This window comes from Schistocerca nitens, chromosome 8 (assembly GCF_023898315.1).
Source record: "Schistocerca nitens isolate TAMUIC-IGC-003100 chromosome 8, iqSchNite1.1, whole genome shotgun sequence".
Taxonomy (NCBI): Eukaryota; Metazoa; Arthropoda; class Insecta; order Orthoptera; family Acrididae; genus Schistocerca; species Schistocerca nitens.
The window spans coordinates 434,947,517-434,974,791 of NC_064621.1; the positions used below are offsets into that span (position 1 = coordinate 434,947,517).

Below are 27,275 nucleotides of genomic sequence, written 5' to 3' on the forward strand. Positions count from 1 at the left end.
GAATTATATTACAGCTTGCTTTAGTTTTCTGTACATATTAGTACCTAGTTTCCATTTGTAGGATTATGTAGCACTCAAGAATCCATTCCAGCACTGTGATGAGGGCACCTATGTATTACAAAGGTGCAATCTTATATAATGATTTCAATTGTCATACAATTTTGCACAAGCTTATGGTGTCTTGTAGAGAATATGTTTACCTCTCTTGAGTAATGTAACATCTTAACTCACACTGCCAATTTTTGACACATGTACCATTCACAGTTAGCATAAATGTATTCGTAACTCATACAATGAGTAATAATGTAAGCTAACTAGACTACACTGATACCAATGAAAAAGAATTTAAACAAAAATAAATTTGCTTGATTATGACATTGAGCTCATTATGCTCATAATATACTTATGTTTGTACATATTTAGTAATATACATATCTGATATTGATGTTGAATACATTTCCAATTACTAATACATGTATTATCTTATGTATTCACTGGACATTTACTGTTTTGTTATGCACATTGTATCTTTTATGTCCTGGATTTTATTTGACACTAATGATATTGTCAATTTGTAGGAAAAGAAGAGACATCTGGTATGGACTTTAAGCAAGAATTCAAGCAAAGGAGATGATGGTGGGTGACATCACCTGAGACAAAAGACAAGAAAGAAGACAAAGATTGGTCTTATTTTTATTTCAGAGTGTCACATACAACACAAACAATTACACGCATTATGTACATATCTTTTTAATACAATGAAATAACAAGTGACCAGTTACATAAAAGAAATTAAATATATTTATTGGTCTCTGCATAATGACAGATAGGGTGTAGACACTGTGAACTACACGTAGGCATCTAAGAGCTCTTATTGTATTAATGGATTCAGTATTATATTACTCGTTGCTCCTGCATGTAATTTTTAGGATGATGGCATTTTACTGTATGCACTTTATTATCACCACTCACAAATAATTTGATAGGCATAATCTTCTGTAGAAGGGCACTAAGTGCCCAAAACTGGTAAAGAAATTAACATTATTTTATGCAACTGGTTGCTCATTATTTTGTTACATATGACTACAGTTTCTGAAGGTGGATAAAATACTATATCTTTCAATATACAATATTACTTGATACACAGTCTTGAATAATGTACTATCTTATGAACAAATATTGCACATATTTTTCATTATTTAATGTTGTATGGAAAATTTGTAGCTTATATACCAATTGACACTAGACACTCCATGACAAAAACAAAATCAAAAATTTTATTAATTGGTAATAGCATGTGTAAAAGTATATAAAAACCTAAAAAAATTGTCAGCTTTAAAGGGATATTAAGTTTACTTTGCAATGGAGTTATTTTCACATGAAATCATCATCTTGAAAATGTCTGAATATTGGCATACAAATATTTAGACTGCTTAATAATTTACTAAATACAGTATAATGTAACTTGTTGAACTAAAAAAAGTCACTCTTGAGCGAGTCTAATGTTAGCTGTCAAATTAATTATGTTATGTAGTAAAAAATAGAGTTTTTTTAGAACAAATTGTTTGAAGTTCATATTTTCCAAAATTTCACTCTGAAAAACTCTGAACTTTACGAAACTTTATATGAAGAACGTGTTAATTGTTTTCCACTGCAAAAATTGTACAAGTTTTTCTCCATTGTAAAGTACACAAAATTAAATTGTACAAGTTTTTCTCCATTTTAAAGTATATAAAATAAAACACACACACACACACACACACACACACACACACACACTCTCTGTCTACTGCTTGGCTGTTACGAAAAAGTGAAACACCAAGACTGAGAGACGTGATCACAACGAAATTTATTCCATCTATTGGGGACATGACACTTCACAAATGATTAGATTTACAGTCTTGTACATGCACAGTGACTATGGAATTCGACACAGAGTAGCACCACCACGTGCTGTAATCAGAGCAGCAAGATGTTGTGGCATGGAATCAAATAACACCTGGATATGCTGCTGGAGAATATTCTGCCATGCATCCACAAAGCATAAACTGTGGCTTCAGGAGGACCTGAATGGACAAGTTGCAGACTGAGCATATCCCAGACAGTCTCTGTAAGTCCATCCATACACAGATGGTTGTGGGGCCTTGGTTGTTCAATATAAAATGTCAAACCAAAACACCTTTGGCTTTCTTAAGTTTCCAGTTTTTATTTTATTTGAGCAACCAGTTTCAGCACTACATTATGCCATCTTCTGGCCCCCTGACTGTTGTGTAGGAAGAATCCAACTTTGGTCCAGTTAAAATAGGGGCCAGCATTCAATGACTGGCACCTGTAGATTTTTGACACAGAGATGCCTTCAATCATCACTTTCTGACCAAATAAAATAACAACTGGAAATTCAGACATGTGAAGGTGTTTTGATGATCTAACATTTTTATTTTTTATACACGACACATGTTCAGTGAGTAACATGTCAGGCAAATGGGCAGACCACGGTAGCAGTGGTACCCAATGTTCTTCAAAGAAGGCTTGCACATTCAATGGCACATGTGGGCGGGCAATGTCCAGCTGAAATATGGCATGTGGAATGGCCTGCAGTAGGGGCAGTCCCTCAGGCAGTAAAATCTCCCTGATGCAGCAGTAGCTGTTCAGATCACCCTACAGATGTAGGAGGTGAGATCATGTCTTATAGGCAATGGCGCCTCAAACTATTGCACTTGGCATTTGTCTGCTATGCTGTTCAAAACGAGTCTGCCTGTCTGCAGTCACCACAGGAACCTCGAATGCTTATAGGGCCATTACTGCAGGACAAGTTGAAGTGGGACTTGTCTGAAAACACTACATTTTGCCACTCAGCAAACCCATGTTGGTGTTTACATGCCATTGCAGTCTGTGGCATTGGCGGGTTCTGGTCAATGGAAGCCAATGCAATAGCACACGCATGCCACCAATCCAGCCCACAGAAAATGACATCAAACTGTCAATGTAACATGGCCACACCTTTTGCAGTGCGCCAATGCTGTGGACAAAGCTGTTCTGTCCATCATGACCAACTGGACAAGATGGCGGTCATCTCATGCTGTGATCATATTGTGTGTCATCCAGTACTCTGTTGGTGCTGTGTAAAGCCTTTTTCTCTCCACTGATGCCACGTAATTCACTGTTGACCCTCTCCTTCCCTCTTTCCTGATGAGGCAACAGTTTGTTGCGAAAGCTTGAATTTCGTGTGTATGTTTGTGTTTGTTTGTGTGTCTATCGACCTGCCAGCACTTTCGTTCGGTAAGTCAAATCATCTGTGTTTTTTAATATATATATATATATATATATATATATATATATATATATATATATATATATATATATATGAATATAATACAGGGAAACATTCCACGTGGGAAAAATATATCTAAAAACAAAGATGATGTGACTTACCAAACGAAGTGCTGGCAGGTTGATAGACACACAAACTAACACAAACAAACACACAAAATTCAAGCTTTCGCAACAAACTGTTGCCTTATCAAGAAAGAGGGGAAGGAGAGGGAAAGACGAAAGGATGTGGGTTTTAAGGGAGAGGGTAAGGAGTCATTCCAATCCCGGGAGCGGAAAGACTTACCCTAGGGGGAAAAAAGGACAGGTATACACTCGCGCACACACACACACATATCCATCCACACATATACAGACACAAGCAGACATGTTTAAAGACAAAGAGTTTGGGCAGAGATCTCTGCACGTCTAACGGCCGATTCACATTCTCACTGAGTGCCACATAACCACAGTACCTGTCCATTACACTCACTGTTTGTTACTCTAAGATTACCACAGATCAGATGTATTTGTGCATCAGCACTGAAGAAAGTGGATCCATTGAGCAGCTAGGCATATCAATTATATGCATGCATGGTGTCTGTTCTCTTGGACTTGTCTGAACAATACGTTCCAATAAAAATCCTTGGATAACATATGAGACTTTGATTTTAATTAATGAAAAGTGAAAGTTTAAAAATGCAACAAATGAAGGAGGCAAAAAGGAACAAAGACAATTAAAAATGAAATTGATAGAAACTGCAAAATGACTAAACAATGACTGGCTAGAGGAAAAACGCTAAGCTGTAGAAACATGCATGACTATGGGAAGGGTAGATGGGATTTATAGGATAATTAAAGAGACTTTTGGAGAAAGGAGAAGTAAATGGAAGAATATCAAGAGCTCATATAGCAAGCAGTTGCAAGCAAAAATTGGCTATACAAGAGAAATGAACTTGAAGGCAATATTATTGAAAGGGATGAGCACACAGATGAAGGTGAGATGATAGAAGAATTTAGCAGAGAACTGAAAGACCTATTTGAAACAAAGTACTTGGAGTAGATAACATTCTTTCAGAACTACTGAGATCCTTGGGTGAATATACCATGACAAAATTATTCCTCCTGGTGTGCAAGGTTTATAAGACAGGCAAAATACCTACAAATTTCAATAACAGTTTAATAATTCCATTCTGATAGTTGTGAATATTACTGAACCATCATTTTAAAAAGACTTGGATGCAAAATATTTTCAGAAACATGGAAAGACTAGTATAAGTTAACCTTAGAGGAGGTCAGATTCCATTACAGAGAACTATAGGAACATCTGCGGAAATATTGTCTCTGTGACATTTCTTACAAGATAGACCAAGAAAAGACAACACTGCACTTATAGCATTTGTAAATTCAGAAAAAGTTTTCAACAGAATTGATTGGAATACAATCTTTGAAATTTTGAAGGTAACAGGAATAAAATACAGAGAGTAAAAAGTTAACTACAAGTTTTAGAGAAACCATATTGCAGTTATAAGAGTCAAAGGCTCTGAAATGGAAGAATTAGAGAAATCAAATTGCAGTTATAAGAGTCAAAGGCTCTGAAATGGAAGAAGTGGTTGAAAAGAATGAGAGACATAGTTGTAGCCTATCCCCTTAGTAAGGGAAACCATTGAGAATTTTGGAAAGGAAATCAAGCGTCAGGGACCAACAATAAAAGCTTAAAGATTTGCAAATGACATTGGGATTCTGTCTGGAAGATCAGTTGAGCTGAATGACTAGTATCTTGAAAAGTAATTATGTGATGAATATCAGCAAAGGTAACACAAGTCTGCCTAATGGAATGCAGTCAAACTACAGTCAAGTAATGCTAAGTCAATCAGATTTGCAAATGAGACACTAAAATCAGTAGATGAATTTTGCTGTTTGAGCAGTACAATAACTGATGATAGCAGACGTACAGATGATATAAATTATAGACTGGCAATAGAAACAAATTATTTTTGATAAAGTGAAATTTGCTAACACTAAACATAAAGTTAAATCTTAGGATGTATTTTCCAATAACATTTGTCTGTAATGTAGCCTTTTACTGAAATGAAACATGGACAATAAACAGTTCAGACAAAAGAGAATAGAAGCTTTTGAAATATGGTGCTGCAGAAGAATGCTGAAGATTAGATCAGTAGATTGTGTAATTAATGATGAGGTACTGAATCAAAGTAAGGTGAAAAGAAATTGATGGATCGATTTTTGTGCCTCATAAATATGAAAATTCGTGTAGTGTAAAGTGTGTTAAGTGCTTTAATTCTACTTTTAAGTGTGTAATCTGTGTTGGAATGTGTGATAAATGTGGATGTTGCTGGGGTGGTCAAAGAGGGATTGGTATGTGCGGTCTGTAGGTTAGAATTTCATATGGATGCTTGCTATGGGGAACTGAATGGGGAACTCAAGACTCTCACATGGAACTTTAGGCTCTGCAAAACAAACTAGAGAATTGCTGAACCAGAAGGCAAACATTTGCACCATTCAGGCTGAATTATAACACATTAAATTTTAACTAGATACTTTGTATGGGGAAAAAGAGTGAGGGAACTGGACAAAGATAACAAGCAATGGGCAAAATTAGCATGGCTCTTCAACTCCACCTACATCTGAGCTTACAGCATTGAATAAATTTGACTTGTTACCTGAAGCAGGAGGAGAAAAGACTCATCCAGCACTAGGTGGCAATGTAATGCAGTACACTTCTAGCACAGAAACTCAGTGCATGTCAGTAATAAAAGACAGTAGGAAGAAAAGAGTCTTGCTGCTACGTAGTAGTCATGGGAGGGGTATAGACCAGATGGTACAGGACAGATTAGGAACAGGGCACCAAATGAACCAAACGCTAGCATAAAATTTAATCTATTCCATGAAATCAAGCAATGGAAGCAATATCAACAATGTAGGAAAAGACAATTTGCCACTTACCATAAAGAAGACACATTATGTTCCAGACAGGCAACGTAACATATCTCCTTTATGGTAAGTAGCAATCTGTCTTCTCGTACATTGTTAATCTATTCCAACTACTCAAAACTACTAACAAAGGTTATTAAAAAAATCAAGGAACATGCAAATAATGACAAAAATCAGTAAGTCCTATAAATTACGGGTCACAGGTAGCAAATAGATTTAACAATAATTCTTTAAATATAATAAAAAATATAGTGACAAACAGTTCACGAGAAAAATCACAGCAGTATATTAAAAAAGTAACTCTCATAAAATTCAAGCATATGAATGTGTGGCGCCGATGAAATCGACACCAACATCGATGCATCCATCTTTGAACTAAGCTAAGATTATCTTTGGCCTGTTCCGCCATGTTCAGTTCTTTGTGAGCCTTGCTTGTGTTTGGGTGAATAAATGAACTACTGCAAAATGGGGGTTGTTTGGTGTAACTAACCTGAACGTCTCCCTAACTGGTGACCCTGAGTTGTAACGTCTTCCGTTTTCGCCGTTTTACTGAGTCCGCGACCTCTGTGTCGGTTATTTTCACATGAATTACATCGACACAGCATTTGAACAATGACTTCGGCCCAGAGCATAACACCGGATTTTGTGATCGACATGCATCGTGTTGCGGGCGATGTACACCAACCAGGACTGCAACAAGATGCCTCTCACTCGACGATTACGCCGATTTTGCCGGGCGTTTTCGAGCCTGCAACAATAAGTGAGATTAGGAGTGTGCATGACTCCGGCTATCAAACGCCTTTGTTCCCACCACATGTGCCCTCCATCATCAACTGTGCAGTTACCTCTTACGGATCTCCGTGCAGTGCGGGACCAATGCCGATTTCTGCAAATGCTTTGTTGGACAACCTACCACCGCCAGGACAATGATTTGCCACACCGCAATCCGTGCAGTATCATATGGATACCTGCCAGGTGGCCAGAACTGCTCCATTCACAGGTCAACCTCCTCAGCATCCGACCACGCCCGTGCCTGCCTCGGTTCAGCATCAGCACATGCCTTCCTACTTTGATACCTCGGCCTGCAAAAGGAACAATAATTTGTTATCTGGGCCTGACCTCCACCTCCGTCCCACTGCTACACCTCAGTGTTTTGTGCCACGACATTCACCTTATCCGCACACCATTTTGAGTGGAGTGCCTATGAACAGTGAACATTCACACATTCCGTCCCACGTTCGATATCATTTCCCACACTGTGCTTCTGGACAGCCCGCACCTCCGCAGCCTCCCTGCAACACAGGTGGCCCCAGCTCTGATCATACGTCGAGCTTTCCGCGGACTAACACACATTCTAAAACTTTGAACTTTTTCTCACCTGTCGCCCCCGCGCTGGCTCCAGTCGAGCTTCCGCTACTGTTCTCGGCACATCTCGGTGCCTGATCCGCGTCAGTCTTCTGAGACACGTCAGTCCGAACACACCCACAAGGTGTTGAGCTTCTGCAACCGCAATCGACACATTACGGTGTCTCACCCGCGTTGGCCTTCCGCGTTGCGATAGATTGCGCTCAACCACAACGTGTCACCTTCACACTGCCACCCGAGCAGCCATCGTTGCAACATCCCCTGGAGGCACACTCTCCTGGAATACTACAGCAACAACAGTTCGTTTCAGGCAGTGCCCCGACGAACTCAACTCAACCTGTTCTTCCGAACATTCTACAATGCTTACTGACGCTGCCACCGTTTAATCCTGACATAGCTACAACCTGGTTCAAAATTGAGGACGAAGTGTTCAACCATTACAAACTCGACTAGTCAACCAGGTTTCTGTGCCTCATCACCCACCTGCACGACCAGGAGGACTTGACTGCTGACCTGGTCAACGCCCCGGACTCATCTACCCGGTACACTCTAGCCAAAAAGACAGTTCTACGTCGGCTTGCATGCTCAACTGAGGCAGCAATACGGCAAGTGCTCCACATCGAGCAACTAGGCAATGACAAACCTTCCCAGCTCTGTAGACAGCTATGTGCCCTGGTCAGTGTCGATCTACTTTCTGACACAGCTCTCCTCGCCATCTGGTCAGATAAACTATCTCCTCACATCCGCTTTGCTCTGGCTCAGAGGTCTCCCGAACCTGTCAAGCAAAGAATGACAATTGCTGACTAGCTACACAATGCATCACTGCTCTATTTCACCAGCCACTGCCTACCTGACAAGTCTCAGGTTCAGGCTCATCGTCCTGCGGCCGGATGCGGCCGGGGCTGCACTGTGCCGAATGTTCCACTCACTCTGGGAAACTGTAAACAAGTTACTGGGACGTCACCAGCTCCGCCGTACGGTCACACCCCCCTCCTGCAACCGAGCCTGCTGCGGCCACCGAACCTCTGCCACCACCACTGGCAACGAACGTTCCACAGGAAATGCAACCGCACTACCCATACTGTTACTTCCACACACGTTTGGTGAGGCGGCACGGAACTGAAGACCACCCTGCTACTTCCCAAATGCCAATCGCAGGTAGGTCCGGGGGCCGCCTCCTGCGCACAACATGACAGGCACCCCTCAGTGCTCCATTATGTCCAGGAACGACCGGATAATTGCGAACGACTTTACATTAAGGACATTTTGTTGGGATACCTTTTCCTAGTGGACACAGGTGCTTATGTTTCGCTGCGGCCTACGTCCTTAACATCGTCGAACATCCGCCCTCATACTACACTGCAGGCCGTGAATTCAACTAAACTACAATGCTCGGGTTCAACTTCCCACGTCGTCTCACTCCCTGCAAACTGCAAACCCTAGTGGACTTTTTTAGTGTGCAAAATTGACGAAGCTATACTAGGCATTGACTTCTTGCGACACCACAAACTTTCACTGGACCTAGTGCGAAACACCGTGTTTCATCACCCGTCCAAGACTCACTTCCCCTGTGCTCCATCGAGCAAACCCCCCTGTGACACATCGGTCCGGGCTCATCTCATCCGTACATGCTCATCTCTGTCGACGACGTTACAAGAAACAACGCACAAGTGCCTTGTCGAGCTTGAAAACGTCGCTCGCCTATGCAAGGAAAACTTTGAGCTCTCCCTCTGGCTCCATGAAACTTAGCTCCAGCTCTCCGATGCAGCAAAGGAATTACAGACACTACAGCAAGGAGAAAGCAAGGTCAGTAAGTGCGCCGAATCTGCTTACATTCCCAGCAATCGAGCTTCCGTGTGTTTACCTCCCGCTACACCTCGCAACTGTGCTATCAAGACTGCCATAACATGTACTGACAGCCCTGCAGGGCCACACCCTCCTAACATGGCAGCGTTTGACACTCGGCCGGACACAAGTGTGCATGCGCGACGAGCGTCAAGAGTTCCCGAACTGACGGCTCCTACCCCGCCCCTCGTGGACAGCATCTCAAACTATGCAACTTCGGCTCCTGTGCGCCACCATATGACCGCCACTGACAACACAAACAGTGCACTCGCGCCAAGCGTTTTGCCCGCGACCGTGCTGCCACAAGCCGCGCCCTTGGACAATGGACTCACTAACGGCTCACGAGCTCTACCGAGCTCACCCGACCATGGTACCACTGCTTCGGGCCGGCGGCCATCTTGTCGTGTTGACTCCTGGGACACTCTGCTGCCTCAGCTCCCGTCGGATCTGCCAAGTGGCTCCAAACACCAGGACCACACCTCGCCTGCCCCGCCCGCCACACATTGTAAACAAACCGCCCCCCCCCCCCCCCTCGTGCCGCCGGCAACATTTCCGTCATCACCAATGGCACGGTTCACAAGCTTCGCTTCACTCCAGGTCCCCTGATCTCCAGTAAACCACATCGACTTTGTCCTGAGCACCTCTCTGACCGTAAAAATCAGATTTCTGAACTACTAAGCTCCAGCGTCATTGAACCCTCTGCCAGTAGTTGGTCTACGCCCATACATATGACGCCCAAGAAAGACGGGTCCTAGTGCATGTGCAGAGACTACCATCGACTAAACGCACTAACAATTATGGACACCTACCCCATACCCAACATTGCCGACTTTACTAGTTCCCTTGCAGGTGCGACCACGTTCTCTGTCATTGATTGCAAATGGGCCTACCACCAGATCCCCATGGCACCTGAAGACATCAAGAAGACAGCAATCACCACCCCGATTGGGTTATTTCAGTTTCGATTCATGCCCTTCGGTATGAAAAACACAACCCAGACCTGGCAACGCCTCATCAATGAAGTGCTATTCGACCTAAAATTCTGCTTTGCATTTCTTGATGACATTCTTATGGTCAGCTCCTCCGTCAAGGACAATATTTGACATGTGCAAACTGTTATGAACACTCTCACGGCAGCAGGCATTGAGACCAACCATGACAAATTGCAGCTACATCAACCCGCTGTCACTTTTCTTGGTTTTCGGGTCTCTGCTGACGGCATTTCACCGCCTCCAGAGAAAGTACATACAATACTAAACCTATCCAGACCTTCGTCATTCAAAGAGCTCCGGCGCGTTCTGGGGACGGTTAATTATTATCGCCGACATCTATCTCGGGCTGTGGAGATTCAGGCTCCACTGACGGATGCCTTGGCAGGCACCAACACTTCTGGATCTTGGCCCGTTCCATGGACCCTGCTATGACTGACTCTTTCACTGCCCTCAAAAATCTTCTTGCCGAGGCCTGCACCATTGCGCATCCTCATCCTAATGCGCAGCTCTTCATCACCACAGATGCGAGTGATACTGCCATCGGCGCTGTCCTTAGCCAGCCAATCGATGGCCAAACTTTGCCTCTGCAGTTCCTCACACGCAAGCTCACCAATGCACAACAGAAATATTCCGCATTTGACAGGGAGGTGCTCGCGGTCTACGAAGTGATCAAGCATTTTAAGACTGATGTTGAGGGACGCCCTTTCTATGTTTTAACGAACCACAAACCCCTGACTGCGGCTATTACAAACCCGCCAGCTGAACCGCCTCCTTGCCGCTTCAGATACATGGACTTCATATCTCAGTTCACCACCGATGTCAGACACCTAAAGGGTGCTGACAATATAGTTGCTGATTTCCTTTCACAAGTCGATGCTGTCCGTTCGCTGTTAGACCTCTCTGAACTGCCTAACCACCAACCCGCCGACGAGGAAACACAAAACCTGATTTCAGACTCTACGTCTTCACTACACTTTGTCCGCACCACCTTCCCTGGCATTTCTTGTGAGAACTGGTGCGATGACAGTACGGGCACGTTACGCCCCCTCATCCCAATCATGCTCCGTCGAGCTGTCTTCAATGCATTGCATAATTTAGCCCACTGTAGTGTTCGTGCGTCTGCCCGCCTCATAGCAGAGCGCTTTGTGTGGAGAAATGTCAACAAGGACTGCCAGCAATGGGCATGCTCCTGCATCGTGTGCCAATGCTGTAAAGTACACAAGCACACTTCACCCCCCCCCCCACCCCTTGGTGCCTTTTCGATCCCTCCTGGGCATTTCCAGCATATTCATATTGACATTGTCGGCCCTCTCCCCCCCCCCCCCCCCCCCTCTAACAGCTTTCGTTATGTTCTCTCGTCTATCGACCGAACAACTCGCTGGGTTGAGGCTGTCCTCCTCCCCAATATTACAGCAGAAACTGTTGCTCGAGCTTTCGACAAGTCATGGGTATTGCATTTCGGATGTCCAGCTATCATCACGACTGACCAGGGCAGACAATTTGAGTTCGCCTTGTTCAACGAGATTTGTAACAGCTGCGGTATCTGGCGCATCCGTACCACGTCATATCACCTGCAAAGTAACAGGCTAGTTGAGCACTGGCACCACACTTTCAAGGCCGCTCTTCGATGCCACGACTCTCTATGGATGGAGGCCCTTCCCCTTGTGCTACTCAGCATTCGTGCGATCTATAAAGAAGACCTCAAAGGCACAATAGCCGAGTTTGTATATAGCCAGAACATTGTTCCCCCTGGCGAACTTGTGAGCCCTTCCACTTCGCTCCCTCAGTCTGACTTGCCTTCCTTTGAAGACCGCGTCAGACGCCACTTCATCAACCTCCATATCCCTCAATAATACTGTGCAATTATACACTGTTCGTCATGTGTTTCTCTTCATCCAGTGCTCATGACACAACCTCCACCATTCCCTGACACCTGGTGAAATGTGTTTCCCTCGCACCCGACGTCGACCTAGACATGCTTCTTGTGTTCGCCACGCCAACAGGAGACATCGTCATTGCTCCGTTCCACTCGCAAGCCGCCGGCCTACCTGTCGCCGCACAACCAGCACGCCCAGTACGACGCCCAGCTCGCTTCAACGACTTCCAGGTTAGGTGGCCAAACCTTCCTTCACGACGGTTACCCACACAGCTCCCCGATGATACTGTCGAGCTGACCGTGGTCCGGCTCCCGCGGACCACTCCTGCCGACGCCATAGTCACCCCCCTCCCCCCCCCCCAACCTCTCAAGAGTACTCCGTACTATGGGGGTGGTGGTGGTAGGGGGGGGGGGCTATGTGGGCCCAATGAAATAGACACCAACATCGATGCATCCATCTTTGAACTAAGCTAAGATTATCTTTGGCCTGTTCCGCCATGTTCAGTTCCTTATGAGCCTTGCTTGTGTTTGGGTGAATTAATGAACTACTGCGAAATGGGGGTTGTTTGGTGTAACTAAGCCGAACTTCTCCCTCAAATGTATCACCAACCTCCCTTCTGAAATTAAGAAAATTATATATTCTCTCAAAAATAAAAACTCATCTGGTTTTGATGGTATTTTCAATAGAGTGCTAAAGAGTTGTTCCCGCATACTATTCCCTGTCTTGTCTGAAGTATGTACTGCATCACTAATTCAAGGCATTTTTCCAGAGACTGAAACATGCCATTGTCAAATCCCTATTTAAGAAAGGTGATAGGAGTGATGTAAATTACTACTGACCTGTTTCACTGCTGATATCACTTTCAAAAATTCTTACGAAGGTGGTGCAGTCTAGAATAGTATCTTACAAGAGCAACAATAATGTCCTCAGCAAGTCACCCTTTGGATTTGAGAAGAATTGCTCTTCTGAGAATGCCATTTACATGTTCAACCACTACATTTTACAAGCATTAGATAATAAAATAGCACTGGTTATTATTTTCTGTGACCTATCTAGGGCATTTGACTGCGTGAATCACAGTATTCTCCTGCATAAATTGATCTTTTATGGGACAGATGGCATAGCCAAGCAATGGACAATGTCATATATAATCAAAACAATGCAGAAAGTTGTACTAGGTAATATAACCAATGTAGTCCAGAAAAATTATTCTGGTTGACAAATAATCAGATATGGGGTCCTCCAACGCCCAATCTTAAGACCAGTAGATTGGATTAGATTAGATTAATACTTGTACCATAGATCCTGAATACGACACTTCGTAATGATGTGGAACGTGTTGGTTAATAAAAGATGTCTGTACAAGATATTACATTACACAAAATATTGCATGACACTAATGTATATGTTCTCTCTCTCTTTTTTCTTTTTTTTTTTTTTTGGTAGGTGACCAAAGACTTTTGTGGCAGCATAATTTACCCCTTTCTGTGCCAAAGTCAGATTTAACCCTGCATAGTGAAGATCATCCTTTCTCCTGGTGTTATAGCTATGCACACTGCTATTACTTTTGAACTGGGCTGGATTATTAACAACAAATTTCATAAGTGAATATATATACTGTTAGGTTACTGTGAGGATCCCTAGATCCTTAAATAGATGTCTGCAGGATGACCGTGGGTGGGCTCCAGCAATTATTCTGATCACACATTTTTGAGCAATGAATACTTTTCTACTCAACGATGAATTACCTCAGAATATGATGCCATACGAAAGCAGTGAATGAAAGCAGGCATAGTAAGCTAATTTACTGAGATCCTTATCACCAAAATTTGCAATAACCCTAATAGCATACGTAGCTGAACTCAGACGTTTCAGCAGACCATCAATGTGTTGCTTCCAGTTTAACCTCTCATCAATGGACACACCTAAAAATTTTGAAAATTCTACCTTAGCTACAGACTTCTGTTCAAAGTCTACATTTATTACTGGAATTGTGCCATTTACTGTACGGAACTGTATATACTGTGTTTTATCAAAATTTAAAGAGAGTCCGTTTGCTGAGAACCACTGAATAATTTTGTGAAAAACATCATTTACAATTACATCACTTAGTTCTTGGTTTTTGGATGTTATTACTATACTTGTATCATCAGCAAAAAGAACTAACTTTGCATATTCATCAATGTGGAATGGTAAGTCATTAATGTATATCAAGAACAGTAAAGGACCTAAGACCGAACCCTGTGGGACCCCGTACTTGATAGCCCCCCCCCCCCCAGTTTGAGGAATCAGCTGTTGTTTTAACATTACATGAACCACTTATTTCAACTTTCTGCATTCTTCCAGTTAAGTATGAATTAAACCATTTGTGCACTGCCCCACCAAACCATAATGATTTAGCTTATCTAAAAGAATTCCATGATTTACACAATCAAAGGCCTTTGAGAGATCACAAAAAATACCAATGGGTGATGTCCAGTTATTCAGAGCATTTAATATTTGATCAGTGAAAGCGTATATAGCATTTTCTGTTGAACAGCCTTTCTGAAAACCGAACTGACATTTTGTTAGTACTTTATTTTTACAAATATGGGAGGCTACTCTTGAATACATTACTTTCTCAAAAATTTTTGAGAGAGCTGTCAGAAGAGAGATTTGGCGGTAGTTGTTCACATCTGACGTATCCCCTTTTTATGCAATGGTTTTACAATGGCATATTTCAGTCTATCGGGGAAAACACCCTGCTCCAAAGAGCTATTACATACGTGGCTGAGAATCCTACTTATCTGTGGGGAACAAGCTTTAAGTACCTTGCTGGAAATGCCATCAATTCCGTAAGAGCTTTTACTTTTCAGTGATTTTATTATTTTACTGATTTCAGAGGGAGAGGTTGGTGGAATTACAGTTGTTTCAAACTGCACAGGTATGGCCTCTTCTATAAGTAGCCTTGCCTCTTCTAGTGAAGATCTAGATCCTATTTTCTCCACAACATTTAAAAAATGATTATTGAAAATATTTTCAATTTCTGATTGTTTGTTAGTACACTTGTCATTCAGTTTTATGGCACTAAAGTATTCCTGTGCTCTTGGTTGCCGTGTTTCCCTTTCAATAATATTCCAAATTGCTTTAATTTTATTGTCAGAGTTACTGATCTCAGACATGATACACACATGCTTCTGGACTTTTTAATAACTTTTCTTAGTACCGCACAATAGTTTTTATAATATTGAACAATTTTGGGGTCAGTACTCCCTCTTGCTGTTAGATACCGTTCTCTTTTACGGTTGCAAGATATTCTTATTCCTTTAGTTAGCCATGGTTTTCTATATGTTTTCTTGGAATTATGTTTAACTATTTTCTTGGGAAAACAATTTTCAAATACCCTTAACAATGTATCGTGAAATAAGTTGTATTTCAAGTTTGCATCAGGTTCCTTATACACTTCATCCCAGTCTAGTTGCTGTAGGCTTTCCCTCAAGTTTGCAATATTTATATTGTTAATTGAACACACTGCTTTGAAAGTCTGATTTGATATACTGCATGGAGCTATGTCATGTACTGTAACTAGCTGTACACCATGATCTGAAAGACCATTCTCAACAGGATAAGCATTTATGTCCTTAAACTTATTTTGGTCTATAAAAAAGTTATCTATTAATGTACTGCTGTTCTTTGTTATCTGAGTAGGAAAATCAATGACGGAGCTCAAATTGAAAGAACTGAGTAATACTACAAGGTCATTCTTCGTATTACACTCTTTCAGGGAGTCAACATTGAAATCCCCACAAATGATAATTTGCTTCCCCCTGTCTGACAGATAGCACAACAAAGCATCCAAGTTTTCTAGAAATAGCTGGAAGTTCCCTGAGGGGGACCTATACACTGCTACAATTATGAAAGTGCCATCATTTAGTTTAAGTTCAGTGGCACATGCTTCCATATGTTGCTCTACACAAAATTTTTTAGTTTCTAAATTTTTTACACTGTGGAAGCTTTTGACATATATGGTAACTCCTCCTCTCATCATATTATCTCTACTTACATGTGCAGCTAATTTGTACCCATCGATGCTAACCTTTTGCATATCAGTGACAATGTGATGCTCATATATGTAAATATACAATGACACTAGTATTGTAATCAATCATACAGTACAGACATTTTTAATATGTCAAACAATCTATTGAAAGAAATCATACATTACATTGCAGCACCATTAACATATTCTATAAACCTGTGTCTCATAGAAGGGTTTTTTCCTGATCCTCTCAAACTATCCAAGGTAACTCCAGTCTTTAAGAAGGGTGTCAAATCAGACCCTGCAAACTACAGACCAATTTCACTAATTCCAGTACTAGGAAAAGTGTTTGAAGGCATAATATATAAGCAGATGTATGAGTACCTAGAACTAAATGGTATGTTAAGTGCATCACAGTTTGGTTACAGAAAAGGAAGGTCAGCTATACATGCCATAGAGCTCTTAGTCAGAGACATTCTAGCAGCATTTGAGGACCATGCGCATGCACAGGTAACCTTATGTGATCTGAGCAAAGCTTTTGACTGTGTTGACCACTCACTTCTGCTCTCTAAACTTGAGTACTATGGAATATGTGATAAAAGTTTAAAACTCATCAAATCATACCTCAATAAAAGGAACCAGGTGGTGAGTTCAGGAAGTCATCTGTCAAACATACTCGAGGTTCAACATGGAGTGCCACAGGGATCTAAATTGGGACCACTTCTTTTCCTTGTACACATAAATGACTTACCAGGAAATATAGATGTAAAGACATATATGTATGCAGATGACACAACTTTTCTATCTGTAAACCATGTACTTGATAACCTTGTAAGTGATATGAAATTGGCAAACGAAAATGCAACATCATGGTTTAATGCCAATGGTCTGCTATTAAATGAGGAAAAGACCCAGAATATGTGGTTCAGTCTATCAAAGACTACAAAAATAGAAAAACAAAAGGCAAAGTTTTTAGGTATTGTACTTGACAACAGTCTAACATGGAACTCTCATGTTGATCACATAGTGGTTAGGTTGTCAAGAGTTATATATTTGTTGAAGAGACTGATGTGTTGTGTGACATTTGAGTACGTAAGGACAGCGTACTTCGCCTTTTTTCAATCTGTTTTAAGGTATGGGTTAATACTCTGGGGAAACAGCAGAAAAATAAATGAAATTATGGTGATCCAGAAGAAAGCAATCAGAGTAATGGCTAAGGTAGATAATAGAACACATTGTAAACCATTGTTCATTAAATATAGAATTCTAACAGTAATTAATTTATATATTCTTGACAGTGTTAACTACATACTTGCTGAACTACCTAATTTAAGTGTAACAAACGAAAGGCATGGCTACTATACAAGAACGTGTACTTCTCTGCTGTTGCCACAAAATAGATTAGCTAAAACTAACAATAGTCATAAGTATATGGCAATTAAAATATATAACAAATTGTCTAAAAATGGGTCAATCAAGCCTGACAAATTATTTAAAGATAATGTTAATAACTTCTTGTTAACTAATCCATTCTATTCATTAGAAGAATTTTTAGAAATGCCCAATATCAACTTAAATATGTAAAAATTTATTTTGTAAAATTAATAGGTTAAGTGAACTGACGAAGTCTATTGCATGTAACTATGCTGAATGACTAATAAAGAATCTGAATCTGAATCTGAATCCAAGCACACATACAGAAACAGAAGAAATGGCAATCAGTATCATTAAAAGTACCATTGACTGGTTTTCTGTGAATGGTCTCACCCTCACTTTTGAAAAGTCACAACATATTAAGTTCTGCACATCTATGGGAACTACACCAGCAATAATTGAAATTCATGCAGAGGAAATAATAAATAGGTTGAAAACTACAAAATTCTTAGGAGCTCTTGCTGTTAAGAATTTAAACTGGAAAAAGTGCAATTTGGAACTCCTAAAACAACTTAATGAAACCACATTTGCACTTAAGAGTCATTGCAAATCTAAGGGAGACACCTAACTAACTTTATCCTACACATAAATATTTCTCCAGTGAAAGGTAGGTATACAAACACGGCACGGTCATGGGAACTGCAAGGCACCCCCCCCCCCCCTCCCACTTCCACCCTCACGTTATCTTATGTATGGGCCATCTACAGAAAACATTACTAGCTAGCCTCCAAAATTGCAAACCCCTGGTCTCGTTCAGGTTCAGTGATGGTATCTTCATCATCTTGACTCAGGGCCAAGACACCCTATCCTCATTCCTTCACGGCCTACATCTCACCATGAAAGGGAAGGGTAAACTGGCTGGAGTAATAGCAGGAAATTTAAGGGGGGGAGGCACTGCCATGAATGGTAAAATACCAGTGGTTACAGGTGTTGGAGCAGCACCTTTTTTAGGATAGGTAAGACAGAAAGATGTCAAGTTCTACGAGAGGTCAGGATTGAAACAAATCTTCAGTTTAGGAAAGAAATTAAACACCACAATTCTAGCACATTGGATCACCAATAACAGCTGTCAATTATAAATTTTCACCAATCACCAGAAGTTTTATCTCCACCAAGTTGTATCTCAGTCCTAGGTAATTGCAATGATGAATTAAAGTCACCCACCCCGGTTGACATAATCTGCCTCTCTGAACACCATGTGACCACTGGTATAGGAACTAGGCCTATGCACAATGAGAAACTCAGACAGGAGAGTACTGCAAATGTTAGAATAAGGAAAGGTTCTCATAAAAGTATAATTAAAAATAATATTAGTATATTTCATCAAAATATTGGGAGTTTAAAGAATAAAATAGATGAGCTTCTGGTTTGTTTAGAAGATTTAGAAGCTGAGGATGAAATAGATATACTATGCCTGTCTGAGCATCACATTGTTACTGATATGGATAAGGTAAATGCAAGTGGATATAAGCTCTCTGCACATGTAATTAGAGAAAATATGGAGAAAGGAGGAGTTGCCATACATGTCAAAAGTTATCATTGTGCAAAAAGTATAGAAACAAATAAGTTTTGTGTAGAGAAACACATAGAAGCATGTGCCTGTGAGCTTAAATTAAATAAAGGCACATTTATAATTGTAACTGTATATAGATCCCCATCAGGAAATTTTCATCTATTTCTGAAAAATTTGGACTCCTTGTTGTGATATCTGTCAGACAGGGGGAAGCAAATTATTATTTGTCGGGACTTCAATGTAGATTCTCTGAAAGAGGGTAATAGGAAAAATGACCTTTAAGTGTTACTCGGTTCTTTCAATTTGACACCCGTTATTGATTTTCCTACTCGGGTGGTAAAGGATAGCAGCTCACTGATAGATAACTTCTTTATAGACCAAGATAAGTTTAACCAGATAAATACTCAGCCTGTTGAGAATGGTCTTTCTGATCATGGTGCACAGCTAGTTACAATATATGACATAGCTCCATTCAGCAGTACTAAAACAGTCCTCCAAAGTAGTATGTTCAGTCAACGATTTAACAATTGCAAATTTCAGGGAAAGCCTACAGCAGTTAGACTGGGATGAGGTGTACCGTGAACCTGATGCCAATTTAAAATATAATTTATTTCATGACAGTTTTGTAAATGCATTTGAAAACTGCTTCCCCAAGAAAATAGTTAAATATACTCATAAGAAACTATGTAATAAACCATGGCTTACTAAGGGTATAAAAATATCTTGTAACCGGAAAAGGGAAATGTATCTGACAGCAACAAAGAGTAGTGACCCAGAAACTATCAAACATTATAAAAACTACTGTGCTATATTAAGAAAAGTTATTAAACAATCCAGAAGTATGTGTATCATGTCTGAAATCAGCAGTTCTGATAATAAAATTAAAACAATTTGGAATATTATTAAAAGAGAAACAGGTCAACCAAGAGCACAGGAAGACAGTATTCCATCAAATTGAATGAAAACTTTACGAACAAAAAGTCAGAAGTTGAAAATATTTTTAATAATCATTTTCTAAATGTTGTGGATATAGTAGGATCCAGGTGTTCATTAGAAGATGCTAGGCTGTTAATGGAAGAGGCCATACCTATGCAATTTGATACAATTGAAATCTCACCCACTTCTCCCTCTGAAATTAGGAAAATAATAAACTTGCTTAAAAGCAAAACCTCACATGGAATTGATGGCATTTCCAGCAAAATACTAAAAGCTTGTTCTCAACAGATAAGCAAGATTCTCAGCCACCTGTGTAATAGCTCTCTGGAACAGGGCATTTTCCCTGATAGACTGAAATATGCTATTGTTATACCTTTGCATAAAAAGGGGATAGATCTGATATCAACAATTACCATCCAATCTCCCTTCTAACAGCTTTATCCAAAATTTTTGAGAAAGTAATGTATTCAAGAGTAGCTTCACATATCTGTAAAAATGAAGTACTAACAAAATGTCAATTTGGTTTCCAGAAAGGTTTTTCAACAGAAAATGCCATATATGCTTTCACCAACCAAATTTTGAATGATCTGAATAACTGAACACCACCCATTGGCATTTGTTATGAGCTCTCAAAGGCTTTTGATTGTGTAAATCATGGAATTCTGCTAGACAAGCTCAGGTATTGTGGCATGAGTGGGACAGTGCACAAATGGTTTAATTCGTACCTAACTGGAAGAGTGCAGAAAGTTGAAATAAGCAGTTCTCATAATATGCTAAGATCAGCACATTCCTCGAACTGGGGAACTATCAAGAATGGGGTTCCACAAGGGTCGGTGTTGGGTCCTTTGTTGTTCTTAATATACACTCCTGGAAATGGAAAAAAGAACACATTGACACCGGTGTGTCAGACCCACCATACTTGCTCCGGACACAGCGAGAGGGCTGTACAAGCAATGATCACACGCACGGCACAGCGGACACACCAGGAACCGCGGTGTTGGCCGTCGAATGGCGCTAGCTGTGCAGCATTTGTGCACCGCCGCCGTCAGTGTCAGCCAGTTTGCCGTGGCATACGGAGCTCCATCGCAGTCTTTAACACTGGTAGCATGCGGCGACAGCGTGGACGTGACCCGTATGTGCAGTTGACGGACTTTGAGCGAGGGCGTATAGTGGGCATGCGGGAGGCCAGGTGGACGTACCGCCGAATTGCTCAACACGTCGGGCGTGAGGTCTCCACAGTACATCGATGTTGTCGCCAGTGGTCGGCGGAAGGTGCACGTGCCCGTCGACCTGGGACCGGACCGCAGCGACGCACGGATGCACGCCAAGACCGTAGGATCCTACGCAGTGCCGTAGGGGACTGCACCGCCACTTCCCAGCAAATTAGGGACACTGTTGCTCCTGGGGTATCGGCGAGGACCATTCGCAACCGTCTCCATGAAGCTGGGCTACGGTCCCGCACACCGTTAGGCCGTCTTCCGCTCACGCCCCAACATCGTGCAGCCCGCCTCCAGTGGTGTCGCGACAGGCGTGAATGGAGGGACGAATGGAGACGTGTCGTCTTCAGCGATGAGAGTCGCTTCTGCCTTGGTGCCAATGATGGTCGTATGCGTGTTTGGCGCCGTGCAGGTGAGCGCCACAATCAGGACTGCATACGACCGAGGCACACAGGGCCAACACCCGGCATCATGGTGTGGGGAGCGATCTCCTACACTGGCCGTACACCACTGGTGATCGTCGAGGGGACACTGAATAGTGCACGGTACATCCAAACCGTCATCGAACCCATCGTTCTACCATTCCTAGACCGGCAAGGGAACTTGCTGTTCCAACAGGACAATGCACGTCCGCATGTATCCTGTGCCACCCAACGTGCTCTAGAAGATGTAAGTCAACTACCCTGGCTAGCACAATCTCCGGATCTGTCCCCCATTGAGCATGTTTGGGACTGGATGAAGCGTCATCTCATGCGGTCTGCACGTCCAGCACGAATGCTGGTCCAACTGAGGCGCCAGGTGGAAATGGCATGGCAAGCCGTTCCACAGGACTACATCCAGCATCTCTACGATCGTCTCCATGGGAGAATAGCAGCCTGCATTGCTGCGAAAGGTGGATATACACTGTACTAGTGCCGACATTGTGCATGCTCTGTTGCCTGTGTCTATGTGCCTGTGGTTCTGTCAGTGTGATCATGTGATGTATCTGACCCCAGGAATGTGTCAATAAAGTTTCCCCTTCCTGGGACAATGAATTCACGGTGTTCTTATTTCAATTTCCAGGAGTGTATATTAATGACTTGCCATTCTATATTCATGAAGAGGCAAAGTTAGTTCTCTTTGCTGATGATACAAGTGTAGTAATCACACCTGATAAACAAGAATTAACTGATGAAATTGTCAATAATGCTTTCAGAAAATTACTAAGTGGTTCCTTGTAAACGGACTCTCACTGAATTTTGATAAGACACAGTACATACAGTTCCGTACAGTAAATGGTATGACACCATTAATAAATGTAGACCTTAATCAGAAGCATATAGCTAAGGCAGAATATTCAAAATTTTTAGGTGTGTCCATTGATGAGAGATTAAATTGGAAGAAACACATTGATGATCTGCTGAAACGTTTGAGTTCAGCTACTTGTGCAATAAGGGTCATTGCAAATTTTGGTGATAAACATCTTAGTAAATTAGCTTACTATGCCTATTTTCACTCATTGCTTGCGTATGGCATCATATTTTGGGGTAATTCATCACCGAGGAAGAAAGTATTTATTGCACAAAAGCGTGTAATCAGAATAATAGCTGGAGTCCACCCAAGATCATACTGCAGACATTTATTTAAGGATCTAGGGATATTCACAGTAGCTTCTCAGTATATATACTCTCTTATGAAATTTGTTATTAACAACCAAACCCAATTCAAAAGTAATAGCAGTGTGCATAACTACAATACTAGGAGAAAGGATGATCTTCACTATTCAAGATTAAATCTAACTTTGGCACAGAAAGGGGTGAATTATACAGCCACTAAAGTCTTTGTCACTTACCAAATAGTATCAAAAGTGTGACAGATAATCAACAAGTATTTAAGAAGAAATTAAAAGAATTTCTGAATGACAACTCCTTCTACTCCATAGAGGAATTTTTAGATATAAATTAAGAAAAAAAAGAAAAAAACCAAACAAAAAATTATATTAAAAAAATTAAAAAAGAAAAACAAAAAATAAAAAAGTTGTTATATTAACTTAATTATGTTGTTAAATTAACTTAATTATGTCATGTATTGGAAAATTTGACTCGTTCCACATCATTACGAAATATCGCTTTCATGATCCATGGAACTAGTATTAATCTAATCAAATCTTATCTCACAACCTCAACACCTTCTCTCCTGACCTCCTGGAAGTTGACCACCCTTTTCTAATGGTTTCATCCACACGTCTGTCCACATTAAACCCAACAAGGACAAACATTTCCTGAATTTTGACAACTGTTACACATAAAATATTCCTTCCATTCAGCCTGGCCACCTGGGGACAGCGTATATGCAGTGACAAGAACTCCCTTTCCAAGTATGCTGTAGGTCCCACCACGGCCTTCGCGGACAAGCACTATTCCCTTGACCTAGTCCGCAACAATTTTCCTATGCCATTTCCCCACACACTCAAATCCTTCCACTGCCCCTAAAAGTCAGCTTCGAAGGAGTGCATCCTTTGTCACCCAACATCATCCTGAAATGGGACAACTGAACCACGTCTTTTTTCAGGGCTTTGATTATCTATCATCATGTCCTGAAATGAAGGATATCCTACCCAAGAACCTTCCCATCCCTCCAAATGTGGCGTTCCATTGCCCACCCAACCTCCACAACATCCTAGTCCACCCCTATGCCACTCCCAATTGTAACCCCTTGCAACATTGATCATGCACCTCTGGAAGACCCAGGTGGAAGACCTGCCCAATTCACGCACTCAGCACTTCCTATTCTAGTCTTGTCACAGGCCACCTGTGAAAGTAACCATATCATATACCAGCTCTGCTGCAATCACTGCATCGGAATGAATGGCCACCAGCAAATTGTGGCCAAGAGCAAAGTAGATTACCATGTGGCACAAGCTGCAGCTGAACATAAGGTGCTTGATTTCAATGGCTGCTTCACAACCCAGGCCATCTGGATCCTCTCCTGCACCGCCCGCTTTTCTGGACTGAGCAGATGGGAGTTATCCTTACAACACATTCTCCCCTCCTGAAATTATCCTGGCCTCAACCTACGGTAACCTGCTCTCCCCACACCCTCCACCCAACAGTTTCTGCTCCCTCTGTCCCTATCACTTCCTCCCCTTTCATGTACCCTTACCCTCATCCGCCCTCTGCCAATGCACCCACCTGTCTTATCCCGTTCCCTGCTCCTCTCCTCTTCCACTCCCCATTCTCCTTCCATCTCCCAACAATGTGCCTGGCAGTCTTCCCAGACCACTAGCCAGTCCCCTGTATGCCGCACCAAAACCCTATTCTTTTCCTAATGTTGTTGATATTGCAAACTAGAGTTTCTATTGTTTCGCTCATAAATGTTCAGATGTAGCCATATTTACCGTGAAAAATGATCCACGGAACATGAAACTAACTACCTAGGGCACATCATGGAATTACAATTTCGTAAATGAGGAAAGTGTGGGAGTAATTATGTAGAGATGAAGAAGCTTGGGCAATATAGACCAGTATAGATGGCTACACCCAACCAGTATTCTGAATGAAGACCACAATAACAACAGCTGAAGAGTGGTCTAGGAGTGGGCAAAATAGGAAATTTGCACAGTGTGAAAACTTGTTGCATCCAACAGTAAATGTATACTATCACATATTTTATTCAGTGATGCATTTGTTTTGCTTATACAGGGTGAACCAGAACTTCACCAACAAACATTCTCAGGTTTTTCAGGGATACCTCTGGAATATTTTGGTATAAGGGATCTCAGTCTTAAGCAGCTCATTAAAAAGTTACTAGTTATAGCCATCCCTTTGTTTGCACTGTAGCTTTATTTAGAACCGCTTGTACTTGATTTGCAGGGTTTTCTGAAAAATTTTCTTCATCTGAGGAATATGTCTTGCTACTTCCCTTTAGCTCATGTTTTATTTATATCTGCTGTTTTTTTTATTTGACAGGCATGAGATGAACCATCTAAATGCAGTACTTCTAATGTGATATACTTGGCCCTACTTTTAAGTTTACTTTGACTGCTCTCCCTTCCTAAGTATAGAGATCACTATGACAATTTTTAGTCAGGAAACATGCATTGCCTTATGACGAGAGTGGAATATCATCAATTCTGGAAAGCATTTTCTTAAAAGTTGTTGCAATACAAATTATTTCATCTGGAACTGTTTAAAAAATATGGACTGAGGACAGAGAAAAATTTGCTTGTTTTGTACTCTGTTTACAGTATCCTCAATCTTCAATCAGCATACATTATTCATACATTATAACAGATGTTTACTTACAGGTGTTAAAACAATTAAAATGTAGAACTGAATGAAAAGTCCAATAGTTCTCAATAGCTGTATTTACTGAAGTTGATTAGAGACTCACATAACTGTTTGCAATTTTTAAGTTGCATCTTCTGGTGTGTATAATACTATGTCCCGTACGGTAAGTCTCCCCTGACCCGCAGCTCTGGGTGACTTTCCCGAAATCTACACCTTTTCCTAGACCTTTCCAGTCTTTTTCCTTCAACCCTCTTCCTTCCCGTTCAACCCTTCTGCCTGGAGGAGCAGCCACTGGCTCCTAAAGCTTGCCAATTACAACAGTCTTTTACATGTGTGTTCTGCCGCCACTTGGCGAGTAGATTTTTCTATCTATCCAATTAAATAATTTTGTCAATTATTGACTGTTTTTGCTGTTATACTATGTCATATGGTATAGGAAGCCATTACAGAATGCTGAAGGACTGTCCAATCTTTGTTAAAACCACAATTAACTGTCATCACTTGACCAATTAAAATATGTTCCTGTGAGCATTTTGCAACAAACAGACTATGCTTGTAGAATCTGCATAGTACTGCCAGAAAAATTAGCAATTTGTTGTGGATTAGGAGATCTCATGTTGTACTGGTTCTGTGTGATATCTTCCTTTTGAAGGGACACTTTACTTGGTTCATTCCTTATTACGTTCAGGGCTCCTTGACTTTTATTTATTGACTTAGGACTTTTAACCTTACTGTGTGTGTGTGATGAACGTTACTATTTTCTATTTATGGAACTATGATTCCACGAGTGTGCCTTGAATACTTATTAATTTCCCTAGGGCTCTATAGTTTTTATGTTTAGTACAGGTACATTTAATTGGAATTAATGCGTACAAAGTCACTCTGGGGTTACCATATTTTAAAAACGGCACGATTACTAGAACAAATAACATGCGTTACATTTTATAGGAAATTGATGTTGGCGGAAAACACGGTACGTATATTGGTAAGGAGTTGTACTAGCGAGGAAGCGCCCCACACTTAACTTACCGCAGGTTATTTCCAACACCAAATTGTCGTGTTTATAACAACCAATATCAAATTCTGTATTGTTTGCAGTATTAGCTTTGTGAATCGCGACTGCCATAAAATAAGAAATATGTGATTTATTTTGTAAGGGAGATGTGCAGCATATTTTAACCAAGATTAATACAACTAGTTTTCCCTTTCTTACAAGTAAAGAGGAAAACTGTTATTAATACGCTAAGACACTAATAATATTTTCATTCGTACATTACTATAGGTGACAAGGAAATCAACTGCAAGTATAATATCGTTCATTTGTGAAATCGTCTGCTACTGTCAACTTGCTGATGATTAGGTTATCGCAACGCATTAGCTACACTACTGCCGTTTTTTGAAACAAGGGGAATTCTCCGCAGGGAACAGGTTATCTTAAATGATTCAATAATGAACGCTGTTACCTTGCAACTTTGTTAAAACGCAAAATTTGTGTCATGTGCCTACTGCTATGGCTAGTTTTACCCATAATGCAACGTAATGTTTA

At 41.2% G+C, this 27,275-nt stretch overlaps 1 long non-coding RNA gene across 2 annotated transcripts; it reads right to left on the bottom strand.

The window, feature by feature from the left end:
• LOC126199197 (uncharacterized) lies at positions 1-27,248 on the bottom strand. 2 transcript variants are annotated; one of them, XR_007540127.1, is made up of 3 exons: positions 27,193-27,248; positions 6,755-7,012; positions 1-650 (listed from the first exon to the last, which is right to left on the bottom strand). It is a non-coding gene; the product is annotated as an uncharacterized LOC126199197 (long non-coding RNA). The 2 variants fall into 2 exon arrangements; XR_007540126.1 differs by lacking the exon at positions 27,193-27,248 and adding an exon at positions 7,110-7,342.
• Positions 27,249-27,275: the final 27 nt, after the last annotated feature.